This window comes from Etheostoma spectabile, chromosome 24 (genome assembly GCF_008692095.1).
Source record: "Etheostoma spectabile isolate EspeVRDwgs_2016 chromosome 24, UIUC_Espe_1.0, whole genome shotgun sequence".
In the NCBI taxonomy this organism is placed as follows: Eukaryota; Metazoa; Chordata; class Actinopteri; order Perciformes; family Percidae; genus Etheostoma; species Etheostoma spectabile.
Genome location: NC_045756.1, coordinates 11,886,953 through 11,914,196, shown reverse-complemented (window position 1 = coordinate 11,914,196; position 27,244 = coordinate 11,886,953). Strand labels below are relative to the sequence as shown.

The 27,244-nt window shown below is 42.5% G+C and overlaps 1 protein-coding gene and 1 long non-coding RNA gene across 6 annotated transcripts in view; both read left to right on the top strand.

Moving 5' to 3' along the window:
- The window catches only part of si:ch73-383l1.1 (receptor tyrosine-protein kinase erbB-4), a 252,376-nt gene that overhangs the window by 41,596 nt on the left and 183,536 nt on the right, over positions 1-27,244 (top strand). The window lies entirely within an intron of this gene.
- Positions 7,087-21,055, top strand: LOC116673920 (uncharacterized). Its single transcript, XR_004327917.1, has 3 exons — positions 7,087-7,097; positions 14,901-14,906; positions 20,945-21,055. It is a non-coding gene; the product is annotated as an uncharacterized LOC116673920 (long non-coding RNA).

Here is a 27,244-nt window from a genome sequence, read left to right as displayed (position 1 = left end):
CAAATGGAAAAGCGAGCTAGAATTTGTTCTCAGAAGCCACTAATCTGGTCAAAAGACGAATATTTTTCCCACCACAGACAGTCTGGTATAAATAACTTGTACACGAGTTGTCTCCATTTAAGGTGGTTGGTTGAAATCTGAGGGAAAAAAGGAGACAGATTATCATCCAAAGCGGTGTGACCTCTGGCACTGTGCCTCCCGCACTATCTAACTGCCTTTAACTTTATTTGGCTGTCAACTTGAAAGAGTCTTGCTGGGCTGGCTGCGAGTGTGCGCACGCAGGCATGCGGCCGCGCGCGCGCGCGCGCACACACACACACACACCACACACACACACACACACACACACACACACACACACACACACACACACACACACACACACACACACACACACACACACACACACACACACTATGGGAGTTATCCTCCCATATGGCATCATTTAAAACTCCTGGCAACTAATGTTTGTGTTATCAGACAACAAAGCCCACTCCTGGAACACAATGGAAAGTACCTAAAAAGGTTCCTGTTTCATTTAGCAAACATGCTAACAATTCATTCCACGGCTATTATTGCAGTGATAGGGGTCACTAGAGTTTATGGCTGCACTGGGCACTGGCTTATATTTAGCCCACATTGTGAACACTTGTCTCTGTCCAAAGCCTTGATAGTGAACCAACCGTTTCTCTCATTTGCTACATGGCTCGTGTTAGGTGCTTCAAGTTAATCCTCTGATAAGGAATTACTGCTCCTATTATGAATTAACAAGTGGATTAGTCTTGTAAAAAGCCCGTAAACAGCTGCATGAGCCGAGCAGTATCCTTTTTCCCTGCTGTTGAATATTCATGAACATGGGCGCTACTTATTCATATTGGAGGGGGGGGGAATCACCTTAAGTGAAATGATTTAACTCTTTGAATTCATTGTTTAGTATTGTTAAAATAGAAACCTACTCCATCAACTTGTCCGGCGGAGGATCGCAAGAAACTTTATTTTGGTTTGATTCTTTAAAAAGTACTTTGAGTTGTATTAGTTTTCTGCTATCCGTCATTTTGAAAGAAGTGTCATTTATGTCTAATTTTGGAACAGAAAGATTAATTTATATTTGAAAAAGCGGCTTTTTTTTGGTAGTTTTACCACCGCCTCCTGGCTCGTCTCCTCCCGTTATTAGCGAATGTGAAACAGCAGAGTGAAGATGTCGGCCACGCTCTATGTATAGTGTGAGAGTTTCATAACACGGCCTTTTTGGACTGCAATTCCTGTTATCACGCTGGCTGCCAATGAGTCCACACTTCTGGGACTCGGCTTTGACCTGCAGAACAACAAGCTCTGTGTGTGTGTGTGTGTGTGTGTGTGTGTGTGTGTGTGTGTGTGTGTGTGTGTGTGTGTGTGTGTGTGTGTGTGTGTGGTGTGTGGTGTGTTAAGATTCGTGGGTGGCGTGGAGTGAAGGGGGGCAGTCATGAAGGAGGTAATGTCGACGATGATGGTAATGCCTGCGAGCAGAAATAGCTGGGCTGCTCTTTCCACCAGGGCAGGGAATGGGAAGAGTTATTGCATGTGTGTGCAGTAGCGTTTGGTGCTCCCAAACAGCAAGATCAAACTCTAACACACACACACACACACACACACACACACACACACACACACACACACACACACACACACACACACACACACACACACATATACACATACACACACACACACACGCACGCTTGTTTTGTCAGTAATGTTGACCCGGTGTAGAGGTCAGCGGTTTTAGCACTCAGCTCTCTGGGCCCGGTCATAATAACGATGAAAAATGGCCTCGTGGCACACGGCCTCTACCTCTGTGTGTTTGAGGGCAGTCTGAGTTTGTATGTGAACGTTTGTGTATGTGTTCCATTTAACCATCCACGTTTCTCCCCCCCACACACCTCCCTCTTTCCCTCCTCTGCCTGCATCTGAGCTGGAACTAGCTAAGGGAAGATGAAAACAATCACAGGCAAATTGCCACGCTGCCGCTGCCCGCCACACACAAGTGGAAGGGGAAGCGCCGCGTGCTCTCACAGGGCGCTCGCTGCCGGTTAGCGAACAGCAGCTCGCTGATGGATGTGAGGCAGAAATGATACACACTGATAGCGCTGTGTCTGTTTCAGTCCCCTGAAAGATAGATTGAGAGCGGGCGCCCGCTGCGCGTGTTGGGGGCGACGCCTTTTGCAAAGCATCTAGCAGCACAGCCCTCGAAATGTATTCATGGAACCATTCACATTGACTGTGGTGCAGTTTAAAGTACTTCTGGAAATAGCCTGGAAAGACAAGCAGTCACAACAATGCTTGACTGCTGCCAACTGACTTGTAGCAACGCTGCATTGTGTAAAGCAGACTCACTACACACTGTTGTTTTCTATTTTCAACTTAATGGAGTAAGAAAATAACTGGCAAACTGGCTCCCCAGGTTAGGAGTGGTCCAGCATGAAATCTGTTAGCAGCAATGATGAGTATCAACATTGTTTTCAGGCCTGGAGTTGCCTTGTCAGCGCCCACCTAATGGAGAGGTGCTGCACAAATTGACGGACAAACAGGGCAGAGGTGGAGAAAGTCAGTGTACAGGTGTGTGTGAGCCAGATGAAGCAGGGTTTTTTTCTGCTGATTGCCAATTTAATGTCCAGTTTTGTTGAGCTCTGCTGTTTCACACCACGTAGGTTCGCACTAGTGAGGGTTCCATCAACGCATTTGTATGCACATTTTTAAGTATCACATTAGACATTGTTGATGGAAACGGCAAAATTCTAAAGAAAACTATCTCAAACTTGAATAACAGCTTATTTTCTTTGCCTTTTCCGAAAGAATGAATGCCCAAAATGGGAGTTGGAAACAGCTTTGCTGAATAAATTGCTACATTGGGACATGTAACTCACATGACTTTAGTCCCGGGAACCATCAGATGGGGAAATGGGTCCTATCTAGTGGTGCCTTTCACTTGCGGCACAAGGTGCGTGGTGGAGTTGATGTGTGCTATTCCCTGTGCCTTGGCCACGTCGAGAATATTGACTGATTTGTTCAACAACTTGAATCGTATGGCCCTGCACACTGCGTACACAGAGGTGAACGCTGTCTCGCTGACACCAAGTGGCTCTGCCACAACCCTGTATTCTGCAACGGTGGCCAACTTGTACAATAATACCTCTCCCTATTTAGCCAAAGAACTTAATTTAGCAAGCCGGTTTGCAACCTACAACCATGCGTAACGTCAACTTGTGACGAAACTACGCTTTGCATCGTCTAGTTTATTTGCTCCAAATGACGGAAGCGCTTTTAATTCACATTTTTTTCCTTTCTCTTTTCTGGTCTAAATTTGCTTGAAAAGTGATTGAAACATGTTTCATTTATTGCTACGGCTAATGAAGAAAATCGGCCTGGTTGACAGGGTCAATTTAAGTGAGGTGATTTATTTGTGTGTGTGTGTGTGCACATCTATTTTGGATGTATTTACTTGTAGATGCGAGTAATGATTTATGGAGAGGGCCTTTACCAGTGGAAGAGAGGATAAGAAACATGACCACAAGTGACAGACTACATACCTTTTCATTATTTTGTCTTCTGAGGTATTCAGCCTGCTTCTTTCCCCTGAATTATGCATCAGTGAACACTGACTCTAAGCAATAGCTGTTATGATTACCTCTCTCTATCTCTTCCTTCTCTAACTGCTGACAGGTAACACATGTCCTGCCCACTATGGCCAGATGGACAATGCCCTAGTGCACCTGCCCCTCTTGGTGGCCCTGCCTGCTTTGAGCCAAGCCTCAGTGCTGGCACCTGAACATGAACACACACAGTTGGAGTTCATGGATACCCCCTTTCCCAACTTGGCATGACTTACTGGCGTATACAGTAGCATTTCAAAACAAATCAAGAGTGTAGGTTTCCTTTAAGAAATGGGAATGAAACCGTAAAGGCTGGGGTTGTTCAGAATCAGAATAAGAAATACTTTATTGATCCCCAAAGGGAAATTCAGCTAGAGGGAAAAGTATTTTAGCCTAGGAAAGAACATATCATTGGTTTTAAATATTGTGCACTGAACATTACATTTAGTTTTACCGAGACCTATGGTAGTCCGGAAAGATAGACAGTGTTTAATTTATGATATCATATTGCCTTTGCAGTTTAAAACACACAAATTCAGAAGACTTTTTAAAGCTTACAATATAGTTTTGCAAAAGATCTTCTTTCAAAAGCAATGCCCATCACTACCCGTCAAATACTTTGGAAAGTATAACTTTGGAAATATGCCTATTTGATTTCTAGCCGAGAATAAGATGTAAAGATCAATAACACTCACCATGTGTGTACTGAATTGTAAATGTGAAGAACATTTTCATAAATCAGCTTTTGAGGTGCTGGTAAGCAGATTTCTTTACCTTCGGACAGAGCCTCCAGACTTGCAAGTAAACTATTAATGTAAGTAGTGACTTTATGAGCTCCACCAATCAGATGGCTAGGCCTGTATCTAGCCTAAGGGCAGATGAACTTACACACTCACCACTACTCTTTGTAATGAGTGTATGAAAACAGCTGAAGGTGACCACAAGCCTCTCTCCCCTAGATTGTGACAGCTGGACAGTAAAAGACATTTTAGTAAGTCACTCAAACTGTAGATGTTAAGTGTGTGTGTGTGTGTGTGTGTGTTGTGTGCGTGTGTGTGTGTGTGTGTGTGTGTGGGGGGGGGGCACAGACTGAAAACGTCCCCACAAAGACAGGTGGTGAGCACAAACAGCAGCGGTGAAACATAAATGAGAACTTTGCAGGAGTCGATCCAATATCCCGCAGAGAGCGGGGGCCCCCTGGAGTAAAGACAGAAACACCAGTGTTTACTGCGGCTTCAAATAGAGAGGGAGGGAGACTGAGCTACAGAGAGACAACAATATTACAGACAGACAAACTTGGCACCTAACAGGCATAAAGCTGGTCACACAAACTCTCCACTCCCCCGTCCTCCATCCTCCTCAAGTCTTCTCTCCGATCAATGGTACCGCGTTTGATTCTGCAGTCCCATTGCACTTCTCTCGGCCGAGCCTTTGATACCCCTTCCTGTTTCTGGCTGGATGCGCCGGGGTCTGTATGTGATGTGATGTGAGCTGATGTGGTGCCTATCTTTATCTATACCCGAGCTGCACTGTCGGGCCCTGTCACATCTGAAACTAAGGCTTTAAGGGGTGTCTATCTCGGAGCTCCTTGTCAGTCGTCTTGAATTTGTGACCAAATGGGTCATTTATTTAAATGAAAACAGTTCCGTTTGCTAAATTACTTCATTTACTTCCTTATTTTTGCACCAACTACTAGGTTGCATGTGATTCACAGAACACAAAAAATTGCATAGATAAAATCAAGAGAATGAATCCTCAAGCCAGCCCGGGTCAGGTTCTGTTACAAATATTTAAAATCAAAATTATATTTTCCTGTTTGAGTGAGTCACCGCCACTGCAGTTGCCCCCTCCCCCCCTCCCCTGACTGAGGTCAGGAAGGTGTCGTGTTTTCCCCGAGCAGAATAGGTGGGCGGTCTTGCACCTGCTCTCACATTTCCTCAGTAGCTTCTCTATTTTCATCTATTTGCTTCATTTTGCTTTTTCTACAATGTGAATGGACCCATGCATACAAGGACAAAGTTATTACACAGTTGCACAACATGTGTATTTGTGTATCCGAAGGTCGCTTGATACTCTCAGCTTTCTCACTTTCTCCTCACGACTCTGCTGAGAAAAAATAAATAGTAACAAAAAAGCTTGGAAAGAAAAAGAGAGCAAGAGAGTACTTGTTATGTCATGTGTGCGGAGGAGGGAGACAGCTTCCCTGATCACGACCCTCCTTGTACTGGTGACAACGAGACAAAGAGTGCCTCCATATTGGGGCGGATGGCTGGACCGATTGCCTTTTGTTCTGTGACAGATACACTTCACATGTGTCACAGCTGTGGACCCATCACCTTGCCGAAGATGAGATAGGGAGAAAAAACAGGGAGGAGGAAGGCAACAAGGGCCCTACCGCCGACACCGCTGTCAGCCTGTTTATCCCCACGCATTAAAATAGACATCGGCCGCCCTTCTTGCTGTCTCTTCCCTTCCATTGTTTCTGGAGGAGGTAGATGTCTAAGACCTGCCTTGCTAAGTGCTTACAGAGCAGCACTCACTGTCACTGCAAAGTGCCACAGCTGCGGCAAGAACTAGGCTCTAACATAGTGATTTTAATGGCTGCAGCTGGCATACGTATCAGAGAAAGATATACACTACTTTACTATATTTCCCGTACAAACGGTTGAGCTTCACTTGCCTTAGTAAAGGGTTCTTTAAGCCTTTGGGCCACATGTTAACGATCTAGGCGCATGGTTGACACATGGTTCAAAAGGGTTGTACTTAGTGTCTTCTTTAATTCATAGGTGTGTTTTGGGCGTAACGTGCAATAAACCAATCAGTGTCATCTCCCATTCCCTTAAAAAGCCAGGCGTGTTTGTACCTTGGCGCGTTGCTATCATGATGGCAGATTTGCACCGTCATATTTGCATGTGTGATCTTCTGCATGTGCGTGTGCTTCCCTGTGTGTGTGTGTGTTGTGTGTGTGTGTGTGTGTGTTTGTAAGTAACAAGCATAGTGTGCGCGCATTGTGCATAAGCAAAATAACAATGAAATGCTGCGTTATTGACTTTAGACCTCAAGATAGTTATACGCCAAGAATTCACCTAAACACACCTCCCTGGAAGACCAGCACGCCCATGGACGCAAACATTGTGTTACTGCTGCATTAGTCCATATCCATGACATTCCATTTCTGTCGAATGTCTTTCATTTAGGTCAGATGTCCGTTACCTTCTGCTTTCTTTGTGTTGGCATTCTAAACTCTGGTCAATTTATGTCGACTATGGTTAACTGCTCCTCAGATCTTTGCAGGGTAAATCCAGAACGCTAGCTAGACAATCTAATCTGAATTTTCTGTTGCACGACTAAAACAACCTTTAAACATACACGTTCCACCCAAACAAGTTCCTTCCCGAGGCTATTTTGCAGCAGCACCGTTGCTCCGTGTGGCGCCGCCCATGACAATTTTGATTGGTTTAAAGAAATGTCATTAAACCAGAGCACGTTTTTCTCCCATCCTGAAATGCTGTGTGGACTCGACAGACCCTCCTTCACAGCGCTGTGAAGGAGGGTCTCGTAATGCGAGAATACTGCTTTATTGCTATCTATGTGTTAAACGTGCATCAAAACAATGTGGGGCATTAAAAGTAATTTACTTTGGGCACCCAGATAGCTCAATTGGTAGAGCGGGTGCCCATGTTTAGAGGTTTACTCCTCGACGCAGACGGCCCGGGTTCGAATCCGGCCTGCGGCCCTTTGCTGCATGTCACTCCCCCTCTCTCTCCCCTTCACAAACTTCACCTGTCCTGTCCATTAAAGGCCAAAAAAAAAATGCCCAAAAAATAATCTTTAAAAAAAAGTAATTTACTTTAACTTATTACTATTGCGTTTATTGTGACAGCCCTAAAATATAACACACACATATATATATTCCTCCTCTGGTCCATTTCAAGTTCTCTTTGACTTAGCTTCTGACCGCTCTCCTCACTTGTCTTTACATATCTCATTGCTGACACAATCTAACATTTGAAAGCTGTTTTGATGAATCAAAGAATGGTTCAGTCTTCCTCTCTGACCCGCTCAGACTTGACATGCCGTTCAGCCCAGTTGGCCCTGATGTAGGGATTTTGTCTTGGAAGTTAAATGCCCAAATTATTGCGCTGTGTGCCCAAATTTAGGATAGATTCTGCAAGACGGCTCTCTGTACTCTTTGGTGTTAAGATCTAAGCTTTTTGCCTTTGAATTGACCTGTCTAGACGCATTGGAATCCCCCTCAAATGGTTAATAATTTAGACCCTAAGTGTTTATTTCAACACACACTGATACTGTTATACTATATGTAGGATCCAGTCTTCTTTTTTTGTAAGTACCACAGTTGCACAGCTCTTTAACACAAGAAGTGTAGTTAATGTTACTGCTGCTCACTCCGCTCTCAGCTCCTCTGCCAGTTGCTGCATGAACTTCTTCCCGGGCAATTTTAGTGCATTAAAAAGACTGTGCATTGATTCCAGCCAGGTCGTGGAGATAACCTTATATGAATACAGCCATCGGCCATCTGCATGTACCGCGCCTTCAACAGAGTAAGCGCGCTGTGCTTGCCATCTAATCCAGAACAGGACATCTATGCCATACTTATTGTAGTACAGTACTGGCTTTGCCTTTGGCCCATTGGCGATGCCCACACTTGTTATTTGAGACTGCTAGTGACGGAGACGATGATAGTTACTAAGAAACCAAGATGCATCTTCAACTGTCCAAAAAGAATAAAAATAGTACCTCAAAAATCTGTGCAGTCAATATGAGTGTGTATGCCTGAAATTGGTAAAAATGTATCATATTTCCTTTGCCTTTTGTTTTAAAAATAATTTCAAATGTAATAGAAGACACTTTTGCGATAAGTCAGGTACCAGCAGGATTGTGTTTTTTTTATTCAGCAAAGTTATGACACATACATTTCAAAACAGTCATTCTGGCAGAATAGGCATCTCTTTTTTTGTGCAGCTACAGATAAAGAGTAAGGTGATTACACTTTATAAAATATTTAGAACTTGTAGAAATAGCTTGTTGGAAGAAAGAAAAGGTTCAGTCATTTGGGGTAGTAGTCAATCTTTTCTTTTCAGTTTCCACTGAGCAACAGACTGTTAAAATGTGGCTTTTAAAATTTTCGGTGAGCCTTAATAATGCACAGGGATCATGTAACAGTTCGTACTCCCACTTCTCTAATCACATGCAAGGCAAGGCTTGATTCTGATAAAAGCCTTCCCTCTTGTGTCGGCCTTTTCTCCTTTACACAGACTTAGGATCAAGAGTAGCAGTCTGTTAAAAAAAAGGAAAAAAAGGAAGTTAAATAAAAAAATGTAACTTAAATTACAGACGAAAGAAGGAAGTATAAGGGAGCAAAGGACATGCAGGGTTACATACACAAATCCGGTCTCCGTTCCACGCAGTAAATGCCACTTTGCCCTGAGTTTTCTCAGATAACGCCACCGCCTGGTGTACAAGTCTACTTGAAAAGAATAGATTGGGCTGCAGGTTAATTAGCTGCTGGAATGGTTTCCTTCCAAAATCCGAAATAACCTCTCAAACAGTCCAAGCATGTTTGAATGTTGTGTATAAACCAGGCATTTGCTTCAATGGAGGAGGCGCAGTTGGGGCACCCGGTAGACTATCTCTGTTATGTGAGGAGCATTTGGGCTTGTGTCAGGGTTAAGGTATTTTTAACCAGGCATGCATACACTCAACGGGCACCACCATGTGCCACCTGCTGGACCCTGTCAGCTGTTGAATAACTGAAGGGGTGAGGGGGAGGGAGAGGAGACGCCAAGGTATGTTTCACGAGTCTTTCGTATTATTGTCTCTTTTACACCACCACTAAATCTCTCCATGTGTAAAAACCGCCCTGCTGTTCAGCCCGGAATTGAGAAAAGAATAATAAAAAATAAAATCTAACGGCCGCTGCATTTTAGAGACAAAATGCACATAAAATTAGAAAAAATACTTGAAAATAACTTCCTGGAGTTTACAGAGAAGGAACCCAGGTTGCTTGTTTATTCCACCCGACAGGAGCCAGTGGTGGTGGTAGATCAATACTTGGCAGATATTGATGCCTCTATAGTGGTTATTTGTTCTTGATCCATTTGGCTGTAGACAGTCCTCCAATAGGTGAAGGCATGGTGGAAGTCCCTCAATATTCTCGCCCCATTCTGGTCACAGCTGCTCTCATAAACCAAGGTTCATATTGCAGCAGCTGGGCCCACCTCTATACAAGACTAATTGTAAGCCAATTTCACTATCTGCTCCGGAGACAATTTATGAAGCCACATGAAGGCCAAGTAATCAATTTCCAAATTCTTCAGGGTAGTTTTTGAAATGTTTATTTGGGTTGTGCTGCATCTACTTGTTTCAAGGTTGTTGTTTTTCTCTCTCCTCAGGTCTCCTCTTAAAGCTTTGCACATTTCAAGGTAGATTTTAGGTTTAGGACAACTCGCCACACCAAAACGTTTTTTCCCTACACCTCGGTGATAGAAAGGATGCAACCGGAGTTATCCTGTGCTCTTGTCCTTGTGGCCTTTTTGACAATTGGACTGCCAGGGGCACCAAGGACTGAGCCAACTTTGTAGCAACAACACAGGCAAGATCACACCAGGTTACAAAAACACACCAAGGTTACTTGTGATAACCCACTCCTAAATATCTGCAACAACTCTGGCCATTGTAAAGCGGCAAGACAAGCCAACGCTCAAAGGTTTCTTTCATTGCTTGGCAACCGCACAGATTGTACAGTAAACAAGGGCAAGGGGGATTTGTGTGTTTGTGTGTGCCAGTCCGCTTTTAACTTTCCACTGAGCACTCATACACTGGACATGACAGGCCCATTTGAAATCCACTCTACACTCTAATTTTGGATGAGGTGTGGAGTTGAGGGTTAGACTGATCCATCGAGCTGCTGATATACAGTATGTGGCTGATATGGGGCGATACTCCAACAGAAGTCTACCTTTTGAGTATCTAGACACCTGAGATGTAAGAAACGTCAGTAGTTACATTAAAACATGCTTAGGTACTTTTCAGATCACTGCTGCCGTCCATCCACGCGCTCTATATGTTACAAAGAGTTATGACTTACCAAAATATGACTTCTTTGTTGGTTATATTCTCCTCAAGGCCAGAAGGCTTTTTTAACCAGGATTAACAGAGGGTTATTTAAATTCAAAAGATAGAATGTATTTATAAAGAATATCTCTAAAGTTAAGGTAGTGTATAATCAGTCATACTCAATTCTGATATAATGGTTATAATGAGATATAAATGTATTCTGTAACTATGCCACCTTTTTAACACTATCTCTGACAAGTTGTAAACTTGACTTGATTAACTTGGAGATTGAAATAGGTTTAAGATCACTACAAGGAAAGTGGCAGTTGAGGTATTTCATTATTAATTTATTTATTTTTTGCAAGATAGAAGTGAGTGTTTAAATGTGGTATACACAAAATATAAAAAAGACTGCGCTTTAGTTAGACCGGCCATCCATCTTTAGAGAAGTAGTCTATTTTTTCAAATAAGCTAGTTTATAGTCCCATAGATATCCACTAACTGAGCAAAGCTCCCTGTCCATTATGCCCTCAGGTAGAACGCAGACACATAAAAAGGGCATTTTCAAAAGGTTTCTCACACTGGAAGACAATTTACAATGTCCTAAACGCAACACATCTCTCAGTATCTCCAAGAATACTTCGTTTTTTAGGGTATTCCCATTAAGGATACTAAGCCAGTGCAACATGAAGTACCAGCTGTACTCGGCTTAGGGCCAAACATAATGTTTGAAAAGCCTGTATTAGTGAAACCTTGATATAGAGAGTACCCAAATGCTTTGATGATGTGCCAGCCACCCCTGGCATGGCAATCGTGAACAAACCTCCCATATGACAAGAGGCTCTTCTCTAGTCAGCACCATCCAGACTGATGTGATGTGACAAGGACAAACATAATGCGGCTGTCTCATTGTCTCTGATGGTCTATTGTTTCAGTCTATTACGGATATCACGTCTGGCAGGGATCAGATTATGTTTCCGGCACCTGCGTCCCATCAAAATCAAACAGTGGCTGGTGTGATTTGCTGGGTGGTTTCCAATCCAGCTGTTGTTCTGGAGGCTTGTGGGAGGGGAGGTGATGAAAGGGTGGACAGCTAGAATCATCACTTGAAACTTTCTTTTAATATTTCTTGCAAGGAGACAAATCTACCTGAAATAGCAGTTTCAGTTCAAGAAGGCCTTTTGACCCATCCATTATTAGGTTGTATCTTCTTGCATATTGACAAATACTCTCCGTTACCACGCCATATAATAGATAACATTTGGTTCAACTTATTTTCAGCTGCTGGAAACTAGCGACAGGTGTTGTCAAAAGGAGATGCTGTTTTTTGTGATCCTTTCCCATCTAATCCATCTTCCATCCCTCAATGAAATTCCCTTTTTATGATATTGTTTGTTGATGCGCTTTGTGTGAAGTTGACATTTATTTTTTTTCTGCCGCTGGCTTTATGCAGCCAACATTTTCTACAGCTTTAGGCTGTTTACTCGGCTGCTTTTGATCCGAAGCCCATCCATTTTACTCATCCAAAGCACTCTTGTAAGACTTCCAGTGATGGACTCCCACGTATTATAGGCACATTTCAAATCATAGATTATCAATTGTTGTGCTCGTTTGGTTGAAATTATCTGGGTGAAGTGTGGAAAATAATTGTTGGATTGTCGGGAGGTATTTTGTACTTTTTTATTGTATCATTTAATTATACTATAAGGCCATTTGTGGTCGAATGCTAGATAGAGACATCTACATGTCTGCCATCAGCCTCTAGTTGTGTAAATCCCTTCATTACTGGGAAAGTTCATATCATACCTACACTAGTGATGTAGCCTTCTTTCCAAATAAAATTAGCTACTACATTATGTAGCAGTTTTCGCTGGACTGCCACAGATTTCATTTGTAAACTGCTTTGCCAGAATAGAAAACTCCGGGAGGTAGAGCTTAGCAATAGGTCGATTTCTAAATCAACTCACAGTTAATCATTTAGTCATTTTAAGTACATTTATATTCATGAAACAACCTTGACCTCGGTGTTTGATATAGTATTTAAAACCACGTCCATTATTAGCTTTGTTATATCCAGAGTAGGCCTGCGCGATTAATCGTTATAAAATCGCAACCTCGATTCACCCAGTTCACAATTAAATGTGTTAAATATAAAAAAGAAAATTGAAATGACTTTGATTCTCATTTAATTGTACAACTGCATCACAAACACTACCACATTCTTCTGTGAGTTTTAAACATAGGCTGTATTAAAATAGTTTTTTTTTTTTTTAATGCAATGTTGATCGTCATTGGAAGGGGCATTCAGGCCTACTGTAGAGGTTCTGGAGTAGGTCATCTTACTGTATATTCTAACTTTGTCTTATTTACATCCCCCCTCCATAGGAGTTGGGGTCTGCATACTTTCGCTCAGTAAAGAAATCCAATGTTTTTCCTCCTTGGTGGTTGAAGACTCCTGGCTCTTTTTTCTCTCCCAGAGGGAAATGAGTGTGTATCGCAGTGTGTGAAATTGTGTCTTCATGAACAGGTGAGGACAGAGATCGATTGATAGGGCCGTGCTTTTTGCAGAGTACTTAACTGTTATTAAGACCCGCTGTGATGGAGGCAGAGATATCCTGTATAGTACAAGTTTGCTCAGTGGCAAACAGCTTAATCCTTTCAGTGCGTTCTGCATCTGATCAGAGACGACAAAAGCAAAAAAAAAACCGGTTGGAATGGGTTCGCTTAATTCTTCTTTTTTTTTTTTTTGCCATGTAGGTGTTCATGCTTTGTGCATTTGTCTGAGAAAAGTCATCGGGGCATGCTGTCATTTGTGTTATTTGTTTTCAAGCTCGTGTGTGTGTGTGGTGTGTGTGTGTGTGTGTGTGGGGTGTGTGTGTGTGTGTTTGTGCACAATGAGAGCCGGGGGGGCAGGCGCCGGCTCGTTTTTTATCGCTCTCCTGCGTGCCTCAGTCAGGGGAGGCTTTGTCACCAGCTATCTGCCTGGCAGCGCAGGGTATTGTTATTCCAAAGTACAGGCAAGTTAACATTTCTCTTGTCACTGCTACATCTCCCCCACGACACACCAGGAGAATAAAAAAAAAAGCAGGAGGGAGAGATGCTCTTTGTTCACTCTACTCCTTTGCCCTTTCCTCCTTTCTGTCTTTGTCCCTGGCTGACTCTTTCTCTTCATACCTCTCTCACTCTTTATCCTCTTGAGGAAAAAGAAATGGCCCTTTTTATCTTGTTCTGCATGTTATCTGCTTAATAAAACTCTGCGGCACTTGTTAAACGTTGATGCTCCGTCTCAGTTTACTTGGTTGTAACTCTGAGCTCCACCCTCCCATGAGTGGTAATGATAAAACTTGTTTCATTGTTTGGCTGAATGTTATGGCAAAAGCAGGTGTTTTTTTCTTTTAGTCGGCCATGTTTTGCTGGGCTAAGACTCAGCATGTACCACTGTGTGTGCAGTGAGTCTCCTGTCAGCACTGTGGAATACAAAAAAAAAATACTGCTTATATCAGCCCGGCTCAGCTGAGACAAATGACAAATACCCGTATTCATCAGCGAACGCAGTATTTACAAATATAATGATTAATACCACTGACGAGCTGGGTTTGTACTGAGTGATTACCTTGGAGCAATGAGCTTTAATACTTGGACATCACGGACGCTTTAGGCCTTTGCCAGATGCCTGAGTCCCCTTATGGACTTTTTGAGTTGATAACATGGCTTTCTGTGCCCATATTCCTGAGATTTATTTACCCTGCAAGAGGCTGGCAGGCTCAATCGCCCTGCAGTAAAGTCTTTTACGCTGCACGCCGTTCGATTGGGAGCAGCTCGTAACTCAGACAGTCTATCAAATCAATGGGTAGCGTGTTGAACGCTGATTTAGGATGGTAATTAGAGATGTTAATTGTTTTCATTACTCAGGGCCTGGGGAGGGTAGCTCCAAAGAGAGAAGGGAATGGGCTCTTCTGGGACTGATCAGGGGTTCCATCACTCAGGGACTCAGAATGACCTCCCCATCGCATACAGATGACATCTCCACTCTTACGTGATGTCCATGTAACCTCCATTGAAGATGAATCTGCTGATTATTTGACCTTTTGAATCACCTTTGTGTGTGTCTGTCACATAATCGGGAAGGTTACAGTTTGATGTATTGGCTAATGTTAAATAATTAGCTCTTATGCTGAACATGATTTGCAGCAGAAGGACGTATAAATGACAAGTTAAGCTTGGTATATCATAGCCACTGACCTTTCCCTCTACTAGGGGTGGAACGGGACACAGAAGTCACGGTTTGGTTTGGTACAGTGGAGGGGAAAAGCAAAACAAAAAGGCAGAAGGGAATTTTATTTAATTTTGCATGTCTCAGGCTTTACCACCTAGTGTCATACAGTCTCTCCCCTGATAGCTGCAACAGCCTGAAGTATGTAATGTAAGATGTAAACAGTAAACAGTAAGTACCCACCATCATCTCCAGACTCCATCTGTAACTTGTAAACAAAATAAGACAATCAGCTATAAAACTGAAAACACAACATCTCTTATTTATGAATTAATTACAAACCAAGAAATTCTACTTTGGTGAGAACCTTCCCCCATGAAAGATAAAAGAAAGTATTCTTGCTGTTAAGTGCAACAGGCAAACCTTGTTTCCACTCCGCCACGACCTCCTGTAGCTTCTCAGCTAGGTGAGTGCTTGTGTGCTGCACATACAGGGCCAGCGTCTGTACAACTGACGCTTTCATTTCCCACTCAGAGTCAATAAAATGAGCAGTCACCGTGAGATAGCTTCCCGTAGCACGCAAAGTCCAACCATCACTTGTTAGTGAAACGGAGGGTGCAGCTGACAACTTGTGCTTCATCAACGTCCGTGCTTGGTTGTATATGGAAGGTACTACAGTTTGCCTCGTGTGTGGACAGGATGCCATGTTGTAACGAGGTTTGAGTACATACAGTGAATACTTGAAGCCAGGTTCCTCTAGTGAATATGGGCACATTGAAGATGACATGTAAATTACAATTGCTTAAATTATTTTTTCGGCCCTATTTGGCCCCTATATGTTTTTTTCTTTCGCTCCGGGCATTGGCACATCTGGGTGATGGCGTTGGATATGCGTTAGCATGTAAGATGTATTTCCACTCACATACCCAACAACTGCACAACGCCAACACACAGCCCTTGCCTTATGCACCACTCTCTTCCCGGAACTGACTGGGAAACCCAAGTTTTCCTGTGGGTCGCCACAACTCGCCATAGGCTACTCATCCTTAGTGCTGCTAGCACTGACTCACTCACTGGACCGTCGACATGTAGGTGGAGCTCGGTCGCTTTCAGAGCTAAGGAGGGGGGCTACAGATTAGGAGTCCCAAAAGAAACGTGCATCTAACAGCAGTTCCGCATTACATGAATTAATTTGCACGCATGTTTTATTTATTTTTATACCGTGTATTCTCCGTGTGAATTAGTGTACCAAACCGAGACGCCCGTACCGTTTTGGTTCATTACGAACACATGTACCGTTCCAGCCCTACCCTCTGCCCATTTGAAGATTATTTATTAGAGCGCATCAAGACAAAACTACATTTACAACCTGAAACCGTGAAGTTCTTAACCGCTGCCAAAGGTATAATATTCTGTCTGAAGCCATTCAGCCACGACTGTGCTGTAAAATGTTTAAATGATGAATAAGTGGAATGGACTGCAGTGAATAGCTATCGATTTGTGCTTGGTAGGGGTTGCGACGCTTTAGTAGAACGGGAGCATGCACTTTTAGTGTTGTTTAGTCTGTGGTCTATTCAGACGTTAAAACCTAAAGAGGTTCCCTTCAAAATGAGGCATCATTTGAAAAAACATGAGCACTCATACACATTAATGTCACCACGACATCAGTACTAATGGTTTTACTTTGTAAACTGACCCTTGATAACACAAGTCCTTGGATGACTGAATTGTAGCTCTTTCAAACTGAAAACTCAGACACAGGGATTGATGGGTCTCCGTTTTATTTCATCAGTGTTATTTTTATTTATTTTTTAATGTGACAGTAACTTGCTGACTCTGGCTGTCACTTCAAATCAAAGACATATTTCCCATGCTCATTGCACAGAGTTTTGTCTACAATGTTTGACTTCACAGAGTTAAGTAGCACTTTATTCCGACTCCAGCACCGAGGCCTTGGGTTTTTGCTGTTTAGCGCCGAGTTTAGTGTCCATCCTCCTTATGTGCCAGTGTTGAAATTTCACACTCTGCTGCCCATTCCTATGCTTTCAGAATAATGAGCACAGCAGCTCATAGTACTTATCTGTAAGTGACACTTTTATTGGGCGAATTAGTCTCAGATGTTACTAACTTTAGACATGGGAGTAAGACCTCCGTAACCCTGCACGGAGAAAATCCTCCTCACTTCAGCTGAGCCATGATTAAGATGTTTTCTCCCTCTCTGCCTTCTGTTTTTCTGCTCATCATAGTTATTCCTTCATGTGAGAAAGGCTGCTCCGTGGCCTTCAAAAGAACATCATCTGCAATCTGTCCATTTTAAATGAGGTTCTTCAGAGTGAATGATCTCTTTGGAAAGATGGGGATATATACTGTATGTTTGTATGATTTTTTTTTTTCCTTTGCAGCTATGTGAAGTAGTCATCGTGGCCTGTTACAAGACTGAATGACATCACTCCCTCTCTGTTCCTTGCATGATCAGACCAGCTTTATTCTGGTTTTTACGCTTGGACTAAAGGGGGTAGACATGATGGACGCACAGCTTTAATCTGTGTGTCTTTCTGTAGGGGTACTCACACTCCTTATCTGTGCATATACGATAATACAAATCGTCTTGCAGGGAATCATATAGCGGTTTAATTGATCTATTGAAGTCTTTCAGCCGTGCAGCAGTGATGGCAAATTGTAGTCAGGAGATAAGTAGGCATTTGATAACCCCTGCATAATGGTGTAATGCTTGTAATTATAACAGCTGAGGATGGACATCGAGTTCACGGAGCCCCCACATCAAAACACACAAACACTGGAGCCCGCTGTGCCATCTAAGTCAAGGCAGTTTCCAGAAATAGCCCTGATTGGGCCCTGAATAATTCAATGTCCTTTTTTCCCTCCTCCAAAAGGACTGTGGGAGCAATTGATGAGAGCGGATGAATATTTAATGGCTCGGAGTCTCTTGGACAAGCCGGGGCCCGGGATGACAAGCTCCGAGAAATCAAACAGAGAAGAGGAGAATGAGAAAAGGAGGTTGCGCAGTGAGGGGTTGCACAAACACTGAGGGGAGATCTGAGTTCAGATGCAGGCAGAAGCAGAATAGATCTTTCCCATACATCTAAAAGCGGCCAGAGCCGCCAATTTCTCTCAAGCATTTATCCGGCCATATTGCAGCGTTTGCTTGATTGCCCTTGTGAAAAAACTTTGATACTTTTCGATACCCTTCTCCCCCCCCTCTGTGTCACATTAATTATTAATGGATGGATGTTTTAGAAATGCTTTAAATGTTTTCCACTACAAGTAAAGTCTGTTTTGGGGGGTGTGAGCCAGCAGGAGAGACAACTGTTTCTTCAACTTTGCCACCTCTATACCCTTTCAAACAGGAAAGCTTAATTTCTCAGGAGATGCAAAACTATATGTTATAGAGAGAGAGTTGCAATTTTACAGTGATAGAAGATGGAGCATCAGGGGTCCCAGAGCCATATGACCTCAACTGGACCCGAGTGTGGTGCTAGTATTGAGGTCAAATCTGTTTTTTTTTTTTTTTTTTCTTTAACTCACGTAATAGTAGCAGCTAATGTCAGAGTCAGACAACCTGGATTATTAACTGATGAGACGTGAGAATCTATTGTAGGAAATTCCGCCATCGCGCCAAAATATATGTAGAAGCATTTTCAAATCAACTCATATAATGTTAAAAGGTTATGATTTCTGGAAAAAGACCTCTGACTCAAAGTAGTTTGATGTTCACTTTGAAACCCTGACGTGTTATCTGACGATGCCAAATTCCAAAACATTGTGCTGTATCGTGAATCACTTCACTTTATCAAGAATTTTACTCTCAGATCTCAAGCTTAAATAAGCACCTGGCCTTTCACACTGTACGCATATTTCTGTATGCCAGTCACAAAGCGATCACTCTCTCTCTCTTTTTCTCATTCTCTCTCTCTCTCTCTCTCTCTCTCTCTCTCTCTCTCTCTCCTCTCTCTCTCTATCCTCCCCCCAATTGAAAGTGACAAGATAAAAAACAGTAGTAATTGTAGCCTGTGTGTGTGTGTGTGTGTGTGTGTGTGTGTGTGTGTGTGTGTGTGTTACTCTCTCTCTGTCTGTCCATCGTCCTCTCCCTCCGTGTGCCCGGTCGCGTGTCTCGCTGTGAGAAGTCAAGATCACATAAACCTGGCTGTTTTAATTTGAAATGTGTTTATTTTGGTAAAATATCCGGCTGCACTGTAATCTTCCTGTTTGTGATTACCTGCGTGGCTTCACACATACGCTCGCATATCACGTAAAAAATGGAGGAGAAAATTATCCAGTGGCAGAGCCTTGATGGAAATAAAACCAGGTATTCTTACCTGCTTTAGCCCATTGAATTTACCTCACCCTTTATTTAAAAGGGGTACCCACTGAATTTGCATGTCAAAGTCAGTTTACAAGTAATAAGTTGTACTACTAATCTTGTGAAAACAGCTGCATATTGTCTTTTGTCTGTCTAGATGAGTAGTAGCTGTTGCATTATGGGAAGTGTAGCAGTGTTTTTGGAGTTTAGGACTAAAAGTCAATATATCTTCGCCTCTGTTCCATTAATCCGTTTGTTGTAAGCAAAGCCCCCAACATTTTAAATTGCTGAGTGTCTTTAAAAAATATAATGGTAATCCTTTACAATGTTGTCCTGTAATCTCATGTCTGATTTGCCAAGGAAATATAATTTAACTAATTTAACTGAGAAAACATGCCACATTTCATATACAGCTTTTAACAGACCACGACCACGATTGGTTGGTCACACGGTATCCATGGTTTTGGATTTGAGAAACTTAAATAATTTTTGTCACCTTCCTCCCAGAGAGAAAACACAAGAGGTGAGATTAAATAGTCTGTCCTCAGTGTTGATATTCATGTAAATTCACTGCCGAGAAAACTTTTGGAAAATGAACAATCACAGACGGAAAGGTCACCGTTGTGCTGAAGTAGTGCATTATGGGAGTGGAATAATTGCTTTTCTCACATTAGTTTCTATTGAAATGAAATCTTGGCAGTGCCCGACACTGAATGACAGATTACGCCACGGTTCAATCACACAAATGTGGGTGCGGAGGGGGGGGTCAATTGCCTTTTGTTGAAAAGTGTGGCTCTCCCAAGTCTCCGCATAAATCATTTGTATCATTTTCAGTCCTTTTAACTAACGGCGCCACTTTCATCAAGGGTTTGTGTCATTGCACTGTAATTGTTTTGAAGTGAGAGCTATTGTCTGAAGAGAGAGACTGAATAGAGCGTAATGATTTGTAATGTGGTCTGTTTAAAGACACGTGGCATGGCTATGGAGCAGTAATTTAGCATCCGTTTTTCTTCCTTTCTGTCTATCATCCCTCGTCTCTGAATGTTTGTGTATTTGGGAGTTGTGTGTGCGTAAGCGTGTGCTCCTGTGCATGTGCGTACGTGCATGCACAGCAGCACACGCATTTCGGGAGCACATGCATTTCTTGGCGGCACTGGGATATTTGAAACCCAACTGTGTTAATCATGGTTTATGTGTGGGAGACATCAAACCTCCCTCTACTTCCCCTGCCTCACCCGCTGGGCTATACACACACTGAACACACACAAACATTCGCAAATCTCTCAAGGGCACCTTCACCGTAGCCCCTTCATTTACAAAGCTGACCATGGGCGATCAGTTATCTACCGCGGTTTCTCTCCACTGGAAACATGGATCACTTTATTAAAGATGACATTTTTACAGGAAGTTGATAACTCCTCGTGCATGCATGTTGACTACAGCACTGTATCCTCTTATTGACTGGCCCCTTGCATATTAGGAACAGCACAGCAGGGAGAACTACTACTGAGGCTTTCAGGGCTTTCCTTTTTAAGAAAGGAACAGCACCGTCTTTATACCTCGCGTCTGAAAGGCCTCACCTGATGCGTCAGACGGTTTGTTAATGCAGACCCATCTGAGAAGCCGTCATCGGAAACTGTTCCGCACTTTCAAAAAGTACCTGGCAGGTGATTGGATGAACCATCTTGTCTATCGCTGCCAAAGAGAGCACAACACGTCAAACTCTGAAAGCCACGCCCACCGGAGGGGAAAACAATCGGAGCCGCAATATGCAACCAGCAAGGGCTGAAACAAACAAAATGCCTGCAGCTAGCAGAAAACATGAGGGGCCTTATTTTAACCATCTACGCGCCAATTTGTTTTGTTTTGTCATGGTCAAAAAAATTGTGGCCGAGAATCGTGATATCAATTCTAAGCAAAAAAAAAAAATGTGATTCATATTTTTCCCCAAAAATGTGAGTGCACATTACAGCCCGACCGATAAAGGATTTTTAAGGTCGATACAGATATTTGGTTATTTAAAAATCCGATATTCCAATATATATCGGCCGATATAGATATTTAAAAAAAAGCGTAACAAAACATAAACATATTTCTCTAACATTAGTTATTTGTAGTTATTTATAAGTCCTCACTAAAATAATATGATAATAATTTGTTTTACTGTCACAACAGAACAGAGGAACATCAAAATATATCAAAGTTCTGATAAATAAAATGTAAAAAAAAATACAAACTTAAGATGTAAAACTTAAAGTCCTTTGAACAAAAACACAATAACCAAAAATATAATCAGTGTTGCAAACAGGGACATTGCAGAGCGCCCTCTGGTGGACAAACTATACAACGCCAACACACATAACATGGTTGACCGTCCGTTTTTATCTTATTTTTTAAATATTCATTTATCAGAATCATGATTCTGATAAATTATAAATTATAATTAATTAATTATTAATTATTATAAATGCTGATACCAATTTTGGAAAAATTGGGCTCTAGTGCACATGTATGGAGTGTTAGGATCCCACAGTTTTGCCATTCCTCCTGCTGATGCCTCTCATGTCTTTCATTGGCTTTATCCAATTTTGTCTTTCTAAAAGCTCAGTTTTTCGGTTCGGCAGCTTATGAAAACTTAATAAAGGGTAATTTACCCAGTTGTTCGTGCATCTCACCACACATGCGCTTTTAGGCATTTTTCTGTTGTTTGCTAGCAGAGAGAATTGACAAGGACACACTTTAACGCATTAGGAAGACAATGGAGAGTGATGAATTGTTTTCCCCTCCGGTGTGGACAGGACTTAAACGCGCTCTGTCTCTTTTGTTGTTTTAAAACGAACATGTTGTGTTCGTCAGACACGGCTAAACTACGCCTGTAGCTGCAAGTAGCTCCTCAAAGCTGGGATCGGTCTGGGATTGCGAGAATTCCACTGACATGCAAGGTAATGGAAGACAAACCCAGGTGGATGTTTTTTAAATAGCTCCACTTTTTTTAACCGTGACGCGGTTAAAGCTTGCTGCCGCAACTCTCCAATCCCGACTAAAATGAGCAGTCAAGTCGAGAGAGGTCTGCCTGGTGGGTCTCCACACAGGATGAAGTAGACTGTGTGAAGCACAATGAAAAGTTGAATAAAGAAGTGAGATGAATAGGTAATTACTTTCCTTCACCAGTGACATCCCTGCTGGAAATCATATCAATCCGGTGTGTGTTTCATTTTGTGGAAAGTCTCTGGTGCGTGTTTTTCTGAAATTTAGAGAGATTTTTATTCCCGAAGCAGTGGGAAAGGTGAAATGACACGTCTTGTTAAGTGTTGAGAGGTTTTGTTAACACTGACGTCTCCCCTTTATGGTGTTAGGTGGAAGGTGTGTGTGTGTGTGAAGTGGGGTGTTACATTTTAATTTTACATCCTCAGCATGTGCATTTCTCCTTAAGGTTATGTAACTTCCTCGCCAATTTATACGAGAACTGTTGTGGAAATAAAAACCTTTGGCGTCATAGTTGCATATATGACATTATATCATTGTCATGTTGCCGTAGCATGGAGCTTTGCCCTAACTGGAACCTACACGTAGCCTCACCCAAACCCTGAAAACCAAGCCCGAGACACAAAGTACACAAACATATGTGGACAGGGGGTGTCCACATACTTTCTGCCACATAGTGTACATAGTTTATCCTGGAGGGCACTCTAAATAAAACTGTCCCAACGCATTGCTGCTGCACTACTGGTCCGATTTTTATAAAACATGGGTAATGATGCACCATGGAAATGGAACATATTGAGTCACATGTTCGATTAACTTGTGGAGCTTTTTGTTTGTGGAAATGCCTGGCCTTTACTGCACAAACAAGTGTTTCAGGTCCATTGGCATCCTGTCTTTGTCACACTTGCCTGCACACTCCGAAGGCGGCGTCGAGCGAACTTGTTCAGTTGGGCCTTTGTCGAGGTGGCCTCATCCATGTGGAACCTTATCCAAGCCCACTTTCTCTGTTTACACAAATCCGACCTTTATGCTAATTACTTTTATGATGATAAAGAGAGCCAGATGATGGGAAGGAGAGGGAGAACAGCTTTGCCCACCCCTGCAAACACACACACACACACACACACACACACACACACAACACACACACACACACACACACACACACACAACCTTTTCTGTATGCTGATCACAGCTTTCACAATTAGACAAACTGTGATAACGCCGTTTATGCAGCGGGGAGATCCATGGCAATTATGCTTGGAGGGCATTTCTCCTCCGGCGCAGGGTGACGGATGTTGCTTCTTCTTTACACAAACGTGTACTAACTATACGCTTACATACACAATGTTTAGAAATTCACAGTACAACAGGAGGTTTGTACGGCAAGGGTGTGTCCTTGATTTCTTTTTGGGGAGAGAGAGAGAGAGATCAAATCAAAAGAAAGAAAACAGCATGTTGTATAAAGACTACAAGTATTTTTTGGGGGATTGTGGAATTGTTTAACAGACGTCCACAAATTACAGTATTTGTCGAGAGGGCAAAAAGTTTTCGGGGAGGGTTACATCATGTCCGTACACACATAAAGTTGAAGCCTTCGTATGGCATCAAAAGAAATAAAGATATTCTGTAAAAAAAAAGTCTTAAAATAGCAAAATGAACATCTGCTGTCAGACCACTACAGGAACTAATGCTTATTTTTCTGTGGTGAGGTATAGGCAATTTGATAACTGATGAAAGCATGATAGCTAGTGTATTATTTTCTTCAGTTTCCCAGTGTGGGGTACACATTACCTTCTTATTCACACCAGAGCTGCCACTAAATTTGAGAAAAACAAACACTGTGGGTTCTGCCGACAACATCATTTTTATTTTATGACTGTGCCTCGCCAGCTATTCTCTGACTGAGGTAAACTTTCAGCAGGGTGGCACTTGGTAAGATGAAGCTCACTCTTTGCCACCTCCCACAACTGCGTGTGAGTCAGTATTCTGTGGGAAATCAGTCCAGAAAAGAGAAAAGGTCACATTTTGTTTCTGGATGTTGTCAGGATGAAGTAACTGATCACAGTCTGTCAATAAAAACAACAACATAAATAACACTTTTTCCATCATGACACTAGTTAGTGCTTCCGGTGCTTATGCCCACTAATCCTCCGTCGCCAAGGACCCCGGTTGATGAAGATCGACGCATCACATCATCCTCCCTCCTCAACCCACACAACACACACCACACAACACACCACACACACACACACACACACAACACACACACCACACAAACACACACACACACACACACACACCCCTGCCACTTCCTCTTCATCCACTGCCTGGGTGCGCAGTCACGCCCGTGCAGCGTGAGCTTTGTGTGTGTTGGTGGAAAGAGGAGAAGAAGATAAAATAGTCTTTTGATCACAGGATGGGTTCAGCCTGCTGTTGCTCCTCCACCCTGCCTCAGCAGCTGAGGCAGTTGTTGTCTGAGAGACACAAGATTAGAAGTTTGCATTGAAATAATGTAGAGAGTATCTGTGTTGCCTTGAGTGTGATAGACAGGCACATGATTTATTTACAGATGATCTAGGTTCAGTTCCCCTGCTACTACTTCTGTACTGTCAGTCAGGTAATAATATTCTCCAGAAGTTTTTACTTCAACTTTTACAACCGTGATCTGGAACCACTTTATAATTATATTTGTCCAATATAGCTCAGTTGCAATCAATGGATGTAAGATTGTCTATCTATCATGAATTATTTATTAGAGTTTTTTTCAGATTAGTAATGAGCCATGCGATTGTCCGTAGTTAATTTTAATGCAGTAAATGTCAACATGTTGTTAGTAAATAAGATAAAGATTAAGTTATGCTGGAGGATACACACAAGCCAATCAGGTGTTTTACAACGTAAAGGTTGTTCTCATTCGTTCTTTATTTCATGTCTATAAAGCTTATAAATAGATAAAATTGATTTTAATCTTGGCAATTGCTGTTGTGAGTTCTAGAGCTGCATGATATAAGGAAATTAGGCGATAATGTTGTTGAATGTCGCGATAAAGATATTTCTTGCGATAAATGAACAGATATTAAAGTATACTCCGTTCTGGATTTCTGCTGCTTTCCGTATTCTGCTAATTGCTTGTTGAATTTCAAAACAAATGAAAGTAAATCATTTCCAACTTTCTTGATTGAGCATTGAATTGAATATAAAAGGCACTAAACTCGCTTAATTAATCTCTGAGGGCCGTATCTTGCACCCAGCGCGGTGCAAGGCCCAAGGCAAGTGACTCTGCTAGTTTAAGACCGACACAGTTGTCAATTTCCCGTCCTAGTGAGTACATGACGAATAGAAAATAACTATGTAAATAAAAACCCAATTCAATTTATCTTTAACCACTCTGCACTCCTTTTTTGAGAGAGAACCCTAGATGTGCGGAAGTTTCTATCCAATTTGTATTTCTAACTTTTTCCACACTGGATGAAGATAGAGTTTTAGTCTTGTGTCCACCATCCAGAATCCGTATCTCAGGATCGTCTCTATTTTGCCACCATGTGTCTGCTCCATCCTCTCTGCTGTGGTGTTTGGCAGCTGCTTGGTTGCCTGCTCCCCGCTGTGTTGCCCCCCCCCCCCAATCATTCTCAAGCCGGCTGTCTCAGATGATGCTGAGTGCACCGCTCCCAGATGTGGCTATTCATGCCTCCACAGTTATTTAGTTTGAACACTGAGTTAATTAGAGGTAGCAACAGCAATAGTGTGTGTGTGTGTGTGTGTGTGTGTGTGTGTGTGTGTGTGTGTGTGTGTGTGTGTGTGTGTGTGTGTGTTTGTATCAATAGCAGCTCCATCTGTACGCTACCTAGTAATAAATGCTAAGAGTGTATCTCTCTCTACGTTTGCATCTGTGCCTGGTAAAATAACACCAGAGATGGAACCTCTATATTTTGATAAGATCAATAGCGACCTATTTCATCTCTCTGTTATCTGGCTGTGAAAAAAGCCACACTTCTCCCTCTCTCTTGTTTTCTCTCTCACTCGCACTCTCTCTCTCTTTCATTGCCGTCCAGCACCCTGATGTTACTGATATGAAAACCTATCCAGCAACAATCCACCTGATCTTCTGGCTGATACATCAGAAGCAATGCCTCTCTTGTCTGATTCCAACAGCAATAAATATTCTTTTCAACAAGTCCTGCAGTTTTTCTCCCTACATATGAAATTTGACGGATAAAACCAATCTTTATTCTCATAAAGTGAACACTAAATAAAAAAGAATAAGTCCTTTGCAGCAAATCCTCCACTCAGTGGCTGCAGAGTACACAGTGCCATCTAATGAGGGTTCTGTATATTTTCTGAAATGAATGAGCCTGAGTAACCGTACGTGCTTAAATCTAAAGTTACCTGTCCAATTTGCTGAAAAAGATGCACCTAACCAACCATTCGGTGCACATTACTGCCTAACCTGAGAGCTGTGCCTGCTTTGAAAGCATTACATCTCACTGGACAATGAAAAGCACCATCTGACCGGCATTTTCTCTAGGCCTACTTTTAAGTGGTAGGACCAGTTAATGGGATATGTCTAATACCCAGTGTCTTTGAGCAGGCCATGATCCCTTCTCAAGTGCCTTTTTAGATGCAGGAACAATGCTCCATAGCTTTACCTAATGAAGCATCAATCTCTCCAGAACACTATGCTCCAGGAAATCCTGTTTTTGTGGGACTGGCTAATTGGGAAGAGACTTTCTGGACAAAGCCTTGCAGTGGGTTTTATTCCAGGGGCAGGTAAGAGGCTCCATGACTGAATCCAGATCCTCTTCCCTTCCTAATCACCAGCTAAAGGAGATTTGAAAGTTGTCCTCTGGCGGGAAATAAGACCAAAGTACCTGCCATGCCTTCGTTAGCTGTCTTTCTTTGCCCAGGTTGATGAAATCAAGGTCTGAATTTACTAATGAGAAATCAATGGGTGCACGGCAAAACCCTGAGGCTGCCCTGCTCCTGCCGTGTCGTTCCTTTATTCCCCCCACACACACC